At 35.1% G+C, this 18,982-nt stretch overlaps 1 protein-coding gene and 1 pseudogene across 5 annotated transcripts in view; one reads left to right on the plus strand and one right to left on the minus strand.

The window, feature by feature from the left end:
• Window positions 1-18,982, minus strand: part of GRM1 (glutamate metabotropic receptor 1) — a 396,100-nt gene that overhangs the window by 157,324 nt on the left and 219,794 nt on the right. The gene's annotated exons all lie outside the window — the stretch shown is intronic.
• LOC112919374 (fatty acid-binding protein 5 pseudogene) lies at window positions 4,420-4,831 on the plus strand (annotated as a pseudogene).

An 18,982-nucleotide genomic window follows, 5' to 3' on the forward strand; every position in this document is an offset into this window, starting at 1 on the left:
TTTGAGAAGGTGGTATAGGGCCTTTTAGTAGACATGGAATAGTTTATCAGATGAAAAAACTGATCTGCACATTTAATTTCTATATTATCTTCTCTTCTTGTTATAGATTGGATTCAGATGTGTGTAAGAACAAATCCCAAATCATTAGCTAATTATTTATAGTTATGGCATCTTGGAAAGTGACTTAACCTAAGTTTCAGCTTGCTCATCTGTGAAATGATTTGCCATGAGAATTAAATAGAAGGCACAAAATGACTGGCACAGAATTTGGCATATAATAAGCATTTAACAATATTGTTCATACATGATTTTGCATATATCCCTGTGTACTGTCTGCGTTTTGAGTTAAGAAGCCAGAACAAGTGGTTAAAATTTCAAGTCACTAATCAAGACCAAAGATGTTTCTGAGAACTCAAGATTAGGAAAACATGAACAGAATTAAGTATTGAGGAACTTTGGAAACTACTATATGAGCCACCTGATCAACCATGTTAAGCATGAAAAATACACACACACACACACATTCTACTCCATGACACAAAGTGATTTGTGCAGCCATTACTGACTAAATTTAATGCCCAGTGGAAACTATAAATCAAAATAAAACATTACATGCAAACTTTCAAATTTGCTCACTTCATGATGGATTTTCATGCTTATTAACATATACGATACTTTTGAGATTAATTCTTTAATATGTATTTTTTTTAAATCACACTGAGGTCTTAATTTCATTGACAAGTTAAATTCTTTTGTATTAAAAATGCTATTTAAAAACTATCGTCTAACCAGTATACTATGTGGTAAGAATCTTACTCTTATTTTTTGTGGTTTGGCTGCATCTTCTACAGAAATTAAATTTATGATAGAAATGTTGTTAAAATTCTATTACTTGAGTGATACAGTATATAATGATCACATTCCAAAATTAAACTGGATTATCTAATGACTCACTTGAGAGTACTGAATATGCCTATCTAATTTGCCCTGTTAGACACTAAGCAAAATTTCCAAATCATATACCCTTAATATGAATACATTTCTTTTTTTTTCTTCTTTTAATAATAGCCATCTCTAAATATCAGGGAGTACAGAAAATGCTTAGTTGTAGCATTGTACTTTTCAAGACAATGATATTTATTTAGCAAAAATTGAATTCCTTGATTTACTGGAATTAAATTACTACTTAGGAACAGGAATGGTATTAATATACAGTTTTCATTAAGATGCTAATTTATTTAACATTACTTAACTCTCTAGTGAGTACACATTCTATAAAAAATAAAAACCAGAACTCTAAAGTAATGTAATTGCTGAATATTCCCTACAGTATCAGAATTGCACTCATTCTTTCAAATTGATTTGTAATGGTATTATAGCAAAGGCTAAGAACTCATGCATTAGCCTACCTTTTTTTTTCTCATGAAAAAATTAAAGATACAAGTATAAATGAAAGACTTGATATTTCTGTAATTGTGTACTTGTTTTTTGTGAAAATAGATTAAACTAGCCTAGTCATTTTGTTATTTTGTCCCTAAAACAACATAGAGATTTTAGTCATTGAGATAAAAAAGAAATTAAGATGCAAAAGGTTCTGGTGCCAGCATGCAGATAGACATAGAAAAACTGTTAAAGCAATAAATAAATTTATGCTTGTGTGCAGGGTAAGGTAAGAATCTAATTTGGAGTCTTTCTAACTTGCTATTCATCAGCACACTGTTTACTAAACAATCCTTCCCCACTATTCTGTAACTTTTTTTTATCATGTATGTATAATGTTATATATAAAGCTATCGAGGTGATTAGGAGATATTAGAATCCCACTACCTAGACAATAATACTACACTTGGTTAATTCTTTCCAATCTTATTTCACATATATATTTTTTCTCAAAAAACTCAAAACATGCTAATAATTTCATATTCAGTGTTTTATTTATGATTATATAATAAAAATTTTTCCCATATCAGGAAAAGTTATTTTAAAATATTTTTATGTCTATAACAGAAACAATCCTTACTTCTCCAGTAGCTAGACATTTTGGCTGTTTCTGACATTTTTTTTCTATTACAAATAATACCAAAGTAAACATCCTTTTTCTTACATTTTGGTCAGTATCCTTGAATATTTTCTTTTTTTTTCTTTAAGATTCTTATTTATTCATTCATGATAGACATAGAGAGAGAGAGAGAGAGAGAGGCAGAGACACAGGCAGAGGGAGAAGCGGGCTCCATGCAGGGAGCCTGATGTGGGACTCGATCCCGGGACTCCAGGATCGCGCCCAGGGCCAAAGGCAGGCACTTAACCGCGGAGCCACCCAGGGATCCCCTCCTTGAATATTTTCTAAGAATAAAGTTAGGGAGGGGAAGTAGTGAATCAAAAATAAAAAAACTTTTAAATATTCTTCATACATATTACTAGTATGCTTTCCAGACTATTAGAGCCATTCACATATTCAGCAGTCTCTCAGAATGTTTATCTATTCACAGTCGCCAGCATGGAGAAATATCATGTGATTATTTGTTTAAATCTTTTGTAATTTGATAGGTAAAACAACGCATCAGATAATTTCTGTAATATGCCTTTGTTATTAGTTAAATTATATACATATACATACATATAGACATACACATACATATTTTCAGAGAACATCAGCAACATGGCTTAAAAATGTACCAGGTTTGTGTCGCCTCTCCCACCCCACAACAAAATTTGGCATCCATTTTATGGAAAAAAGTGTCTTTGTGGAATCCAGCGTTCTATGCCAAGGGACCCAGGAAGAACCTTGCCTAGTTATGCATCAGGTGATAGGCTGATAGACCTCAGCCCTGACTGTGGAACCTGCAAAGGCTCATGAACCAGCTCCAGCTTCTCTCAGCTTTGGTCCAGAAGTCCCCAGAAACAAACAAACAAACAAACAAAAACCTCTCTTAGACAATCACCACAGATAAGAGAGCCATTGTGGAAGTCCAGTTTTCTAGTAAAGTTCCAACACATTGATCACATACATACATACACAGGAAAAACAGCAGTGGGGCGGGGTGGGGGGGCAAGTTTGTATGCACTGAAGAGGATAAGAAGAACAGTTGCTTTATCTGCATGAGCTCTCTTCCAAGGTGGCACAGCACAGGACCAAGAGCAATCTTCTCAGCACATGATTTTTCCCACAAGGGGAAAGTAAAAGCATGTGACTGAGTACCCAGCTTCCCCAGCTATGCAGGATGCTGTTGTCAAAGAGCCATTTCTCTCTCAGTCTTGGCAATGTTTTTTGGGTATGATACCAAAAGTATGTTCAACAAAAGCAAAAATCAATTAAGTGGAACAATGTTAAACTAAAAAGGCTTCTGCACAGCAAAAGAAATAATCACCAAATGAAAAGGCAACATTTGAGATAGGAAAACAATATTTGGAAATCATATCAAATCAATGTAAATTGGTACAGCCACTCTGTAAAAGAGAACGAAGTTTCCACAGAAAAATTAAAGGTAGAACTACCATATGATTAAGCAATCCTAGTTCTATGTATATATCCAAAGGAAATGAAATCAGTATTGCAAAGAGATATCTGTGCTCTCATGTTCATTGCAGCATTATTCACAATAGCCAAATGTAGAAATAACCTAAATATCCACCCATGAATATTACAGAAGATATGATGTATATATACAATAGAATATTATTCAGCCATAATAAAGGAAATATATTTGTAAAAGCATGGATGGACCTTGAGGGCATTATGCTAATTAAAATAAGCCAGACAGAGAAAGACAAATACTGTATGATCTCACTTATATGTGGAATCTAAAAAAAAAAGCAAAACTCATAGAAACAGAAACTAGAATAGTATTTCCCAGGGACTTGGATGTGTGGAAATGGGGAGATGTGGGTTAAAGGGTACAAACTTTCAATTATAAGATGAACATGTTCTGGGACTGTAGTGTACAGCTTAGTGATTATACTCAACTATACTGTACTGTATACTTGAAAGAAAGAAATGGTAAATATGTGAGATATTAGAGGTATTAACTAACCATACTGTTGTAATCATTTCACAATATATTAGTATATCAAATCAACATGCTGTACACCTTAAACCTATACAATGATATATATATATATATACCAAGTTATATCTCACTAAATCTGGAAAAAGAGTAAATAATTTTTTTCCTATACATTCACTCAAAAAATATCTATTAAAGAAATTAATTTCTATTTGGTAATTATCTGTTTATGTCATTTGCCCATATCTTTTCATATCTGTCTCATATTTGTTACAACATTACAGTGTGTGTATACACCATATACATGTTTTTGTATATATGTATGTATTCACACAGAGTCTTTTATAAATGTTGAGAATATATTACCAATTTGTTTTTCTTTAAATTTGATCCACCCTGCTCACAACACCCTCCTATGGTGACCACCATTGAGCAGCTGGCAGGAAGAGAGTACATAGTGGAGAACAAAGGCTTTGACGAATATACGAAGGAAGTAGGAATGGAAATAGCCCTGTGAAAAGTGGGTGCAATGGCCAAATCAGATTGTATAATCTCTTCTGATGGCAAAAATCTCACCATAAAAAACTGAGAACACTTGGAAAACAATACAGTTTTCATGTAATCTAGGAGAGAAATTTAAAGAAACTACAGCAGATGGCAGAAAAACTCAGACTATCTGCCACTTCACAAACAGCATGTTGGTTCAACATCAGGAAAGGGATGGGAAGGAAAACACAGTAACAAGAAAATTGGAAGAGGGGAAATTAGTGGTGGAATACATCATGAACAATGACACCTATACTTGGGTCTTTGAAAAAGTAGCGTAAAAATTCCATCATCATTTTGGACAGGAATTAGCTATGAGGATGAACAAGCTCATTTCAGTGAGCAAATCTCCATATTGATTTTTTTATTACTGTGTTCAATTACCTTTCTTACAAACACTTTACATGCAACTATTTCAAAGTATTGATTCAATTATAATCCCTTTGGTTAGTAAATAAATTTGTTTAAAAAAATTAAAATAAAAAAATAAAATTTGGTCTATCATGATTTCTGTAGGCAAAAGATATTTAAAGAACCAATTTTATTTATTTATTTTTAAAGATTTTATTTATTTATTCATGAGAGACACAGAGAGAGAGAGGCAGAGACACAGGCAGAGGGAGAAGCAGGCTCCATGTGGGAGCCCAACGCGGGACTCAATCCGGGTCTCCAGGATCAGGCCTTGAGACCAAGGCAGCGCTAAACCTCTGAGCCACCCAGGCTGCCCCGAAGAGCCAATTATATAAATACTTTCCTTTTTGAAGGATTCCATTACCTTGAAATATTTATCTATATTATCTTTCAGCATACTGTTAATATAATATATATATAATGAAAGTTATAAATAGATACAGAGATCTGTCTAAAATGAATTTGGTTTATGCTGTGAGATAAAAATCTAATGACTAAAATCTGATGAAATGGAGAATATATCTGCATAACTTTTCAGCAGATTCTTAAGATCTTAAATGAAAATGTTTGTCTATTGCCTTCACCTGAGGGCAACATCTTGGCTGGTCACAGATAACAGTATTTTCCTCAAAATTCTATGGACATTTTTCAATTTTCTTCTATCATAAAAACCTGAAGCTAGCCCAAGTTTATACCTTTGTGGCCAGTCTTTTTTTATTTGTTTTCTTTTTTGTTCTTTGCTTACTGATTCATAAGAATATTTTATAATTTTGAAGTTTATAAATATTGAAAGGATGTGTCTAGATGCCTTTTTTTTAAATTAATTTTATCTGAAGTATGGCATGCCCTTTCAATGAGTCTTTTCTTTGTAACTGAAGACCTTTTACTATTATACTGTAAATAATTACTCCTGTTCTAATGGCCTTGGCCTCTCTCATGAGAATGCATGTAACTTTTAGTTTGCATATCTTTCCTATATTTTCCCATACCAATAGTATGCTTTCTCATTACTTTTATTTATTTGCTTTTCTGTCTCTATTTTGGGAGACCATCTTAAGCCTTTTCCTCAAAATGAGCCTTTTCCTCAAAAAATTAGATGAAATCACATATTCCAACAGTTTTCATTACTGGCTTTTTATTCAAATCACTTGTGAAATTTAATAGTAATAATAATAATAATAACAAAGATGGCTAGGCTTAGGGCTAGGACATTGCACAATTCATAAGACATTCTATTCTCTGTTCGTAGTGATTGTTACAGTTGTTCAGTGATGTGAAACTGCCTAAGTCCCACTCTAGACCAATTAAATCAGAATCTAGGTGTGGGATAAAGCATTGATATTTAAAATATTTTCTTCAGTTGATCCTAGTGTGCAGCCATGATCAGGAAGATAGAGAGCCAGTGGCACAGGCATAGGGCTTAGCACATGTTCTGAAACATACAGTGCTCAGTACAGATTAAATATCCACAGCTTCAGCATCTGCATCTGCATCATCATTTAGTTATCCATAGTGTCAATTTAATTCTTTAGCACAGATTTTAATCTACTTTTGCTATTCCATTTTTTTTATTCCCTCCTTACTGTATCTCTGCCTCATGTTCTATTCTTTTGGCTGTCTATCCTTGTTTCATGAAGACCATGTCTTGTTTATCCTATTGAGGATGTCAAGAAATTTTCTAAACTTATTTTCTAATTAGCTGCTATTTTCAAAAATAAGAGCTCTATCCAGGCACAGTTTTGCTAATGGACAAGATGTATGGCTTGGTCCCATGGATTGCTAAGAATGTTTTATCAAACATCCAGGTAGAATGTGAACCAGCATGCACAGATTCTCAAACATGGTTCTGTTGAGTTAGGGAGAGCTTTTATCTTATCGACTTTCTCTGGTTCTCTGATTGTTTGAAGAGATGGAGTACACTCCACTACATATACTGACGACAGAAGTATTCCAAACTCCATCCATTTTCCTTAATTTATCATTCAACAAATATTTACAGAGTCATACTCAATGCTAGATAATGTCCTAGATACTAGAGAATACAGGGGTGAATAAGCTAGACTATGTCCCTCCTTTCACAGAGCTTAGTACTGGAAGCAGACAATAATCATCTACATGAATAGGATAATTTCAAATAGTATATTTTCTTAATGTACTATTGCACATTAAGAAAATAACATAGGACAGCATAAAAAGGATCTGGAAGGGAACAACATTTACTTGCTGGAAATATACTCATTGGATGCCATGTGTCACTACCAACATATCTGCTCTGATATTTCCTAAGACATGGTAAGTTGTCACATGGATATGGAGGAGAAGTTCTATGACTACTTCAAAAGACATTTACCAGAAGATACCTGTCCAATTTTCTAGTTGGTCTTGGGCCAGGACCCCTTTGCCAGGAAGCAGAGAATGCAAATAAAATGTCTCCCCACTTTCCTTTAGAGTACTGGAGCTTAGTCTATTGTGAGAAAGTATCTATTAGTTACCAACTAGTTCTCATTTCAGTCTAAAATGTTAAATTCACCCAAGACCAACAATAGTTTTACAGCCAAATTTAGTTGGAAAATTATTACATTCTTTTTTTCTCCATGTTAAAGGTCATTTTGTGGGAAACTGAGAATAGTGACTTCTATCCAAACTGGAACAGCATGCTTAAATAGTTCTCTTTCTCTTTATACTCTATAAAACAACCCTTTGCCTATGTTGCAAGGCCTTCAGGCTCTTCAGCTCACCTTCCTTTCCTACTCATTTTTAATGTCACTGTGTCTCTAGTTTTTGTCCTCACTGCATTGTCCCTGCTCCTGCCCATGCCCTCCAGATGTATGTCTTAATCCAACTGTCCCTTGGCCTTTTATTCTAGCTTCATGTTTGGATATTGTCCTTTATTTCTTCCATGATCCCACAATGTGTCACCTGCCAATAAATCCTTCCTGATTTCTTCACTTAAGCCAGATTTCCAGTGCAGCTGACTTAGTCAGGTACTGGGATTCCACTAGTTCTTCAGAAGAATTCAGATGACTAGCCAGGTTAAGCCAGAGATCCCATTTAAATATTTCAATTAATGGCTTTCACTCAGTGGCTCTACCCTGGCTGTTGCCAAGTAGAATGTTTAGATTTTGAAGATACAACAGTGAACAAGGCATACAGGTCCCTGCTAAAATGGAAGTAACAGTAAATGGAGTAATAGACAACTATTTCTATGTTAACTAACAATTTTAAAACAGTGTGATAAGCATGGTGATTGGGGAAATGCAGTAAAGAAATTATCTAAACTAGGTTCTGATGGATAAGTTAAACAGGAGTGAGCAAAGAAAATATATGGGAGGGCAAGAGTTTTCTAGAAGCACTAACTTTTAATCATGAGCATGCCCGGGTATTGAGATCAGCACAGCTTTGCTGGGTAGACAGCTGGTAAGAGCTTGGATAGAAAAATGTTGATCAGTTCTCAGAGTACAGCCTGGGCAAGAAGCCTTCATTATTCTAGATGTGATGAAGGCCTCCTTCATGTATTAGAATTATTGTTAATTTGTTCATTCAGCAACTGTATCTACTTACAATGCAGAACATGATTTTGGGCCACAATACCAAACATGGGAAGTATGACATCTTCTCTCATCTATTTTACTCCTGCCTCTCATGTAGTGAGGTCTACTTGTAGGGTATTTGGCTCCAGTGACCCCTCTGAAGTCAATCTGGTGGAACAAACCCACAAGTAGATAAATCAAGAATAAAATAGAGGCAGCCCTGATGGTGCAGCGGTTTAGCGCTGCCGGCAGTCCAGGGTGTGATCCTGGGGACCCGGGATCTAGTCCCACGTCAGGCTTCCTGCATGGAACATGCTTCTCTCTCTGCCTCTCTAAATAAATAAATAAATAAATAAATAAATAAATAAATAAATAAATAAAATACATAGGAAGAAAAAAGTGCAAGATATTTTTTTAAAAAGAAATTATAAACTGGGGCACTTTTCAGCTCAGGTCATGATCTCATGGGTTGTGAGATCAAGCCTGGTGTAAGGCCTCTTGTTCAGTAGGAGTGTGCTTGAAGATTCTCTCCCTCAGTCCCTTCCCCCACTGTCTCTCTCTATTAAAGGCCATGGCTTAGGGATGCAGCAACAATAGACTTCTTAATATGGAACCCTAGCATATAATAAGCTTAGCCACTGAAAACTGCCCTATAAAATTTTGGGTGTAAAGGAGGAAAGCAGAGAGGAAAGAAAAGGAAGGGGTTAAAACTAAATGCTGGGACTCTTTCCCCTAACACACCGGGAGAAGAGAGAGTGAGGGCCAGACAGTGGTATCATCGAGGAGATCTCTCTATGGAAAGTTGGCAAACTGTTCCTCCATCCCTAACAGAAGGGTTTTTATTTTCTTGGGGGAGAAAATGTTAGTTGACATTTACTACTTGCAAAAACTCCCTAAGCACTTTATTGGCATTGTCTCATCTAATATTCAACAGACCCTAAGATATAGGTGCTCTTATTATTTCCGTATTACAGGTTGAAAAAGATAAAGTAAATTGGGTAAGATGGCACAGCTCATTGGGGCAGACCCCAGCGAAGGCCATATCGTTCCACAGTTCTCTCCCCAGCTGCTACCCCAAGAGATGTCAAGAGAGGGCTCTGGAAAATGCTTACTCCTCAGGGTACAGCTTGAGGAAAAGGAACTGGGAAGCAGTCAAGGAACCAGAATAGGGCTGTGCAAGGGAAACCAACTGAAAAAAACACCTCCTGGAGAACCTTGTCATGAAGACTCAGAACAGTTTCAGTAGACTGGTGGGATGAAAGCTTGATTGGAGACACAGCAAAGAATAAAATGAAGAAGTAGAAGCAATAAGAAAACATTTCAAGAAATGCAGCATTTGAAAGAAAGGAGAGTTATAGCTTATGAGAATTGGAAAGTTGAGGAAAGACGTTTTGGGTAGTTTGTCAGGGTATCTGAGAAGCTTTATAAAAAGAGAAAACGGACGCCTGGGTGGCTTAGCAGTTGAGAGTCTGCCTTTGGCTCAGGGCGTGATCCTGGAGTCACCAGATTGAGTCCCACATCTGGCTTCCTGCATGGAGCCTGCTTCTGGCTCTGCCTGTGTCTCTGCCTCTCTTTCTGTGTGTCTCTCATGAATAAATAAATAAAATATTTAAAAAAAAGAGGAAACACTTCTGGTGGAAAAGGACAATTTGAAGATGCAAATGAGAGAGAACAAACATAGGGTTTAGGTTCCAGAAGAGGCAAGAGGAAATGAGATTGAGAAATAACATACCTTAAAATCAGAGGCTTCTTCTGGTGGAGAGACACAGAGTTCTTTGAAGACAGAGAAATAGAGGAGTTTCAACTAGGTACATCTCAAATATAAATCAGAGAAATCACTCTAGGTTTGACAAGTATAGATTGAGTGCTGAAGGCTTGAATCTTGAATTGCCAAGTTCTCCTTGGAAATGGGATAGGAAATCAATAAACAATAAATAAAAGATTGCTGAGAAGACAACCAGCTAAGGCATGCTAGTGTGGATGCAGAGTGGAAGCTTTTTTGATATGGTTTAAATCATCTAAATAATATATAGTAACCAAAAAGCAATTCATAACACTTTAAACCTATGATTTTCTTGTTTGAAACATATTAACAGATTCAAATCCTTTTGACCAAACCTATGCCTTGGTGGCTGACTGACCACACACACATACACGCACACGCACACAAATTAAATAAAGAGTCCATTATTTTACTAATTCAAGCCACTAAACCCCAAACAAGAAACCCAAAATTTTAGATCAAAATATATTTTTATAAAAAAAATATATATATATATTTTATATACCGAAAAAGGTCAAATAGCTCTTTCAATGCAGGGAAAACTGAGAAAAGGTGTGCTTAATCTTTCAAGTCTTATACCAGAGAGCAGCAACAAATGCTGTATGTGTGGAACAGAAAATTTTCTATGCTATTTCAAAAAGGAAATCCTAGTTTTACTGAGACTTAAATCACACCTTATTCTCTTCATTTTACTACTTCTTCAATACTGTTTTTCTTTATATTCTGTTTCTCTTAATCTTCCTAATTTTTTAATACAACTCCATTGTTAGGAAAATATGATTAACACTACATCCTTAGGTAAATAAAATGAAAGAAATTTTAGGTGTCTTGCTTATTCAGTCACTGTCTGCAGTTTTATTTGATGGGAAAGTGGGAGGCAGAATGAAGGGGGAAAGGTGGTATGAGAGAACTTGATGTTTACAAATTGCCCACAATTTGCTGATATTATAGAGAGTATAATAAAATGCTTTCAGCTGTGTATGTGATTCATAAGTCATGAAATCAACATGACATCCCATGAACTAGGCTTTTAAAAAGTGTAATAGAATAAAATAAAGTGAACAGAGTATAATGCATATACTAAGAAAAAGTTTAGAGAGACTTTTGTCTCAGTTATATACAAATACACATATATATATCCACCTGTGAACCCCAGATCATGATATAAAATGTATTTTTCCTGTGAATTATGGTCAAAACAGCTCCAAAATCACCAGTTTAATGTTTTGGGCTAGCAAGAATTCATTCTATTTTTCCCAGCATCCAGTTTCCTTTTGAGGCCTTGAGATAGAAATTCCTAGATCCACTTCCTGGTATGGAAGCTGGAGAAGTCAAATCAGCCAACATGAAACTCCTTCCTGAGACTTAGTCTTGAGCAGGAGACACAAGGATGAAAAATGTAAATAGTTGCCACATACCCTTTCTAGTGATGGCTTCCAGGCCACCCTGTTTAGGTTAGGAGACCATTTCTCTGATTCCTGCTGCCTTAGTTTTTGCCCATTACTGCCCATTCTCTAGCTTCTTGTCAATATTTTAAGTCCTGACTTCTTTCTGATAAATTATTTTTGCTCATTAGCTTGAGTCAATTTTTGTCATTCTAATTGAAGGACCCTACATTTATGTGTTGGTTCATTTAAATTTCAAAACTATCCTGTGGTGTAGGTATTATTTTATTTAACCAATGAGACAAGTCAGACTCATGGTGATCTGGTAATTTTGCCAAAGGTCATTTGCAGGTATGATATTCAGACTAGGTCACTGTGGCTTAAAGTTTATCCTCTTTCTATTAAATAATGCACACTGAGCTGGCACTAGCAGACAGTGATATATTTCATATGCAGAATAATTTTATACAGAAGATTTTTCAGAGAATAGTTTTATTTTATTTGAGTGAATCAAAATCAATAGTTTTCCATTAACTTCAAGATAAATTTCAGCAGTCTCGAGATCTCACAGAAAGTTTTAAGATTATACATGTTGAGAGAAAATATAGCTTAGACTGGTTTGCTGATATTTCCATTGATTTTAAGAAAGAAAGGTCTATTATCCTATGAGTTGCATCCCATTAGCAATAAACCAGAGTTCTGGAACTCTCAAGATCTATCAAATGAAGGTGAACAGCTCAGAAATTATCCTAAGAAATGCATCAGTGTCAACAAATAAGAGACTGGATAATTCAGCTGAACAATACTATTTTTCATCAACAATTATAAATTCAGCTCATCCATTCCTCTAAATCTCCTCCTCAAAAGCACACACACACACACACACACACACACACACACACTCAATCATTTATTCCTGTAAATTCTTTCTGTTACCACCCCTCCACACACACCCTGTAGTACAGTCTCTCATCTTCTTCAGTTCGCATTACTGCTAAGGCTTTTAACTTGTATTCCTAAGCCAAGATTCACTTTCCTCAAATCCATGTTTTTCATTGCTGCCAGAGCAGAACATGATTCTCTATCATTCATGCTTGAAACTCCTCGTGGACTTTCCATTATTTAAAGAATAAATTATAATTTCCTTATTTTAATACATATTAATATTCATCAATATTTTAAAGCTTAGAGTTTTCCAAACACATTTTATGTGGTTTTATATCTGTGCCATTACAGATGCTGCTTTAACTTGTGTGGAATGTCCTTTCAAATTGCCCTCTTGGAAAAATCCTATTAATTCTTAAATACCCAGTTTTGATGTTACCTCCTCCAGGCTGCCTTCCCAAATATTTTCTAATACCACTAAAGACTTAATCACACTCTTCTTTATTATCTCTGTTTTTTGTATATACAGCCTGTTCTTGTTCATTTATTCAACTATTATTTTACCGAGGCACTATTCTAGACTCTGAGGATATACCTATTGAGTAAAATAGACAAAAGTATCTAAATTCATAAGACAAAACAATAATGAGGAAAGTAAGTAAAACATATCAAAAGTAAGACAAATATAACTTCTTAGGAATAAAAAAGAAAGAAGTATCAGGTATAGGGGGCAACATTTCTATGAAGATAGGGAAAGGTTTACTGAGATGCATTTGAGGAAGGACATAAAGGAGGAGAAGTTGTGAGTCTTTGGAATATCTGAGAAAGAGCATGTCAGACGGAGGGAACTATAAATGCAAAGGTGCCCAGGTAGGAATGTCCTGGGAGAAATTAAGAAAGAGTGACTGGAATCAGGGCTAAAAGACACAGTCAGAGGAGACCAGGTCATGTAGGATTTGGGCATGAGCTTTGAATGAGATGGGAAGCCATGAAAGGGATCAAAGTAGATAAGAGATATGATCTGAGTTGATTTAAGCTCACTCTGCACAAATTCTGCCCTCATCCAAATGCCCCAATCAAGTGCTGAGACCAGATTAGACAGACAAGGTGTCTTTACTTTCATGTGATTCTTATGAACAACTGTGAAAACAGAGCATCTGCTGCTTTTGGCCTAAGGTAGTTTCCAACTAAGACCTGCCAGATATATACAGCAAGTCTGTCCTTCATTTCTAATATTTGAATGTTAGGTCGCAAATAATTCAAAGGAGAATAGTGTATGATCTACTTTCTTTAGGGCTGTCCATCTGTGAAACTGTCAGTCACATCTGAACATAAAATTGATGCAAGGACAAACATAAAAGGATTTTGAGGTTAGAAAAGCACTATGCAAAGAGTACTGGGAAACTAATTTGGAAGTTATTTCACTGGTGATTTAGTGACATCAGCCAATTAAAAGTAGACTGGGAGAAAGAAGGGATGGTGGCATGGAGTTGATATTTAAGATGCCCTATTGTGAGAAGGTAAAAGATCAAAGTTTCCACAACATATTTTCACAGTTTTAATACAGGCAATGCTCTAATCATTTAAATGCTCCTATTTGGAAAGAGATAGATGACTACTATAGTTGCTACTTAAACTTATCATATATTCTTCTAGTGATCTTGTTTTTAAGCCTGAAAATTAAGGAAACTCACACTAGCACTTCATTAATCAAATGACTGCATCTGAACTGAAAAGCAAAATGTTAGAAACCCCGAAGTTCCTTAAGACATTTGTCTTCCTAAAATAGTCCCATCTGTCACCTTAGAGTCAAAAAAAAGCACAGGAAATTATGGTATGCCTTTCCTAACCTTTATATAACAACGTCATAGTTCTCACTTACTAAAATATTTCCAGTAACATGTTTCTTAACTTTATCAGCTACACAACTTGTCATGCCCCTGTACCTGCAAAGAAAAGGTAGGTGAAATTTATATGGACTGCACACTAGGGTGAGCTCTGGAACCAAGTGGGTCCAGTCCTGGCTGCACCACACACTGTGTGATATTGGTCAAGTTATTTAATCCCTCTGTGACTCAGTTTCCTTCTCTGCTAAAAGAGGCTAATTACCTACCTGAAAAGTTAGTATGTCAATGAAACAGAATAGTAAGTAAAATGTTTAGAACAGTGCCTAGAACAATATAAGAGCTCAAACATAATGTTAAATATGTTGAAAATATGTAGAAAACTCTGGGGATATCAAAATACCTGTGTAGTATAGCAAATACTTCAAAATCAAAAACAATTTAAATAAATATTTTGAATCTTTTATATGCCCATCTTTATTATATTTACCACCAATCCAATTTACCTACATTAGCAGTAATTTATATAGCTTTTCTCATATCTTTGTAACTCTTTTCATTGCTGAGGCCTATGTTCTTTCACCAATAGGGCCTTTTAGAAATGGAAGCAGCCACACTGCTGTGGGTTACCTTATAAGAAGCAGGGCGAAAAAGGAAGGGAGAGAGAGAGAGTGGGAACAAAGAAGAAAGCTTTTATTATGCAATAGCTCTTGTCTGGAGACCTAGTGCTTCACCAGAACAGAGGATCAGCTTCCTTCCCAATTCTTAAGGCCTAGCATCTAACAAAAGATTCTTAGAGAAACCTCTCGTATTGTTCTTTTCCTCTTTGTACAGCTTTACTAAGAGTAGGATGAGTCTCTAAAAGGTATGTTGATTTCATTATACATATATAAGATACATATTATATGTTATATATTTTCTATAATATAAGATGTTATAATTGATTATTGTATACACTACATGGTATTATATAATGTATACAGTAAATAAATTATATAATATATACACATATGTATATATGTATTTCTTAAGCTGCTTTAACATTGATTCTTCTAAAGTAATGGGTCCCTACTTTTAGAATTGTTTCACTTACCCTTTCCTAAAACCTGCTTCCCCACTTCCATGCAACTGTGTCTTTGGGCAGCAGTCAGCGAGATGGCCCAAGACCCTTGCCAGATATAAATGGACATTTGATCCAAGACCATAACAAAGAACCTCTCTTCTTGGAGAATTTAGAACTGGGGCTGAGAAAGGTATTTCTTCTTACCCGAAAGACTGACCTTCTATCATGTAAATGTGGGTGCTTATTTACAGTCATGTATTCCACCTTGTGAGCTGAAGGAGAAGAGGAAGCTGGTCCACAGAGGGAGAGGGAAGTGTTTTGCAGAGGGATAGTGATGGGAAAGTGTCCTATTGACGTTTATAGGTCTGCTACTAGCTACTTTTCTGATACCTGATGTGATCTTTCCCAGATTAAAAATTCATCTTTTTCCCCTAAGTTAGTTCAAATAGGTTTCTATAACTTGTAACCAAAAGAGTCTTTATAAATATGTTCAGTTTCATCAAAGGACAACATATATGAGATACCTATTCTATTATGTTTCAAGTATACAAAATGAAAAAAATATGATTCTGGCATGTTTGATGTTGTATTGATCAAGAAAGAAGAGATGTAAAACACAAACTGTGACAAACATGGTAAACAGACCTATCTGTGAAATGTATTCAGATATAGCTATTAATAAACGATATTTAACCCTTGGTTTCTCAGCCTAATTACTCCTTTGATCTCCTCTTTGCTGAATATATCCACAGACTGACTCCCAAAGATTACCAGATCCACCATCCTAAGCTATGTCACTGAGTCATCTCTTTCACCTGGATGGTGAGTTCCCTGTTGAGCTTTGGCCCCTTGTAGAAGACTGATCTAGGAATTCTACTGCCTTTCCAAGCCAAAGAATCTGTCACCAAAGCTATTGCTCTCAGCTAGAGCAAACTACTTTGGCACAGTCACCTGAGCAGTAGGTTCAAACCATATGTCAAGGAGCCGTTGAAGGCAAATTGGTCCATACACCAATGATAGAGTATATTTCCTAATAACTAAGAATTTTCTCCTGGAATGTTAGGGAATAAGATTCCAAGCACTAAGAGACTGTCTTATTCATTTGTTTTAGTTGTTTTGGGCCCTAATATCTGTAGAATTTAAAAATTATAAACATAATTCAGCCTTGTTTAAAATTAAAATTTAACATCAGAAGCTGAATGTTTCTAACAGCAGGAACTTTGGGAGAAAAGTTGAGCTCTGAAAACACAATTCAATGAGAAGGCACTATATCTTGTTATATTGAAGATAAATATTTGCAAGCCATATCTTTTGAAGGGACTAAGACCATAAATATCAGACAGTTGAAGAAAAAGGTTCTATCTTGTAAGATTTATACATTTGGCTTATAGCTATTAGAAAAGCATTTTGTTCCTTATAGGTTTTTCAATTACATTTTATTTCTAATTAATTGTCATATGTACACTAATCTCAAGACTATAAAATGTAGGTATTCTGGGAAAATGAATGCACTCACTATACATTTGTGACAGAAAGATGGAGGTTTTGAATATTTAAGCACTCTCTATGATCTTGCTATATAGTTGTCTTTGGTCTATAGAAAATCTGATCATATTCCCTGGACTTTAGAAACCTCATAGTTCTATCTTTATATTATTTTTGGTAATAATATAAATAAACAGTAACTAAGACAAATATTTTTAAAGTATAGATAATATCAATTTCTTCAAAATATTTATTTATAAAAACCTTGAATTTTAGAAATCATCAATTTCATTTCCAAAGCTTTGTTTGGTACAATCCACTGCACCCAGAGGTCAGTTTTATTTGAATAGCTCAGAAAGAAAAGCATTAAAAATGTTTCTTGAGCCACAGTTCTTCTTTTCCTTACTGTCTTATACCTGCCTCTTGCACATTTATATTACCATTCCTGCCCCTAAACACAAGTGAATTTGTGACCTTTTTTAAAAATTATCTTCCCACACAATTATATTTATGTTTGCAATGATTTGTTTACTCGTATCTATTAGGAAATGTTAAAGTATGAATGACACACAAAGAACTGCAATTAGCCTTAAGAACAAAAGAATAGTTTATCATTTTACCAAACGACAAAACTTACTGTTAATAATTCATAATAAAAACAGCAGCTATCAATTAGGAAAAAAACAAACAAATCACGTTGGGGATAGAAGTGACAAAGCCGGAAAAACCATCAAATTTGCAATTATCAGCTGCTCTAAATTATCAGTGGTAGGTGATACCTATCCAAAGGTATGGCTATAGCACGAAAGAACAATTAATGAATTCATGGCTAATGGCTGTATTTCTGGTTCTGTTCCTATTTCCCAAAATGAATAAATAAGAGACCTCACTAACTAGAACTAATAAGGGTTGTAGGAAATAAAAATTTGCTAATATAAGCTATCTCCAACCTAGAAAGGAGCTTGATCTGAAAGTCCTACTACTAAACTGGTTGGTTAGAACTTAGAATATATATATATATATATATATATAACTTTATATATATATATGTATATGCGTATATATACATTATAAAATATAAAATATATTTAATATATATATTTTAAACTATCAGTACTGGTCTGAATCCCCAAAACCTGCATAGCCAATAAAGTAATTAAAATATAAGGAAGGGGGCAGCCTGGTTGGCTCAGTGGCTTAGCGCCACCTTCAGCCCAGGGCATGATCCTGGAGACCTGGGATCGAGTCCCATCTCAGGCTCCCTGCATGGAACCTGCTTCTCCCTCTGCCTATGTCTCTGCCTCTATCTCTGTGCCTCTCATGAATAAATAAAGAAAATCTTTAAAAAATAAAATATAAGGAAGGTTAACTGTCATCAACTGATGTAAGACCTCTTGGGTTCTTTGACTTGTAACAGTGACCTTCAAAGATTTGAGGTATTTAAAAGTTAGCTACTTCTGCTAAACACATAGATATTTATTGAATAGATGTTTATTAGGTAGAAGGCACAATATAGTTCATGCATTACATTATTTAAGTCAAAAAATTCTCCAGTTTTCTGCCTTATTTTAGATGCTGTAATTATACCAGGCCTGAAAGAACTACTAAAGGCAGACACAGGAACACTTCAGAAATAGGATTCTGTTTACACTACGGTTTCCATTAGGAAAGCAGACATTATGCTAAACCAATGGCTGGACAGAGAAGCATTTAAGAATCAAGTCTGGAAACTTTCTTGAGGCTACAGACCACAGGCATAACTAGATTCTTATCTCTAATTTAGAGTATCTCTAAAATGTTTTAGCAAATCCATATCTTGAATACATTTTATTTCACCAATGGAGGCCCATTTACTAACTGAAAGTGTTAATTAAGATAATTTCACTAATATAAATCCATTTCTGTCATTCAATATGCCTTTAAAATTTTTTTAAAGATTTTATTTATTTATTCATGAGACACACACACACACACAGAGCGAGAGAGAGAGAGAGGCAGAGACACAGGCAGAAGGACTCCCTCCATGCAGGGAGCCCGACGTGGGAC

This window comes from Vulpes vulpes, chromosome 1, assembly GCF_048418805.1.
Source record: "Vulpes vulpes isolate BD-2025 chromosome 1, VulVul3, whole genome shotgun sequence".
Taxonomy (NCBI): Eukaryota; Metazoa; Chordata; class Mammalia; order Carnivora; family Canidae; genus Vulpes; species Vulpes vulpes.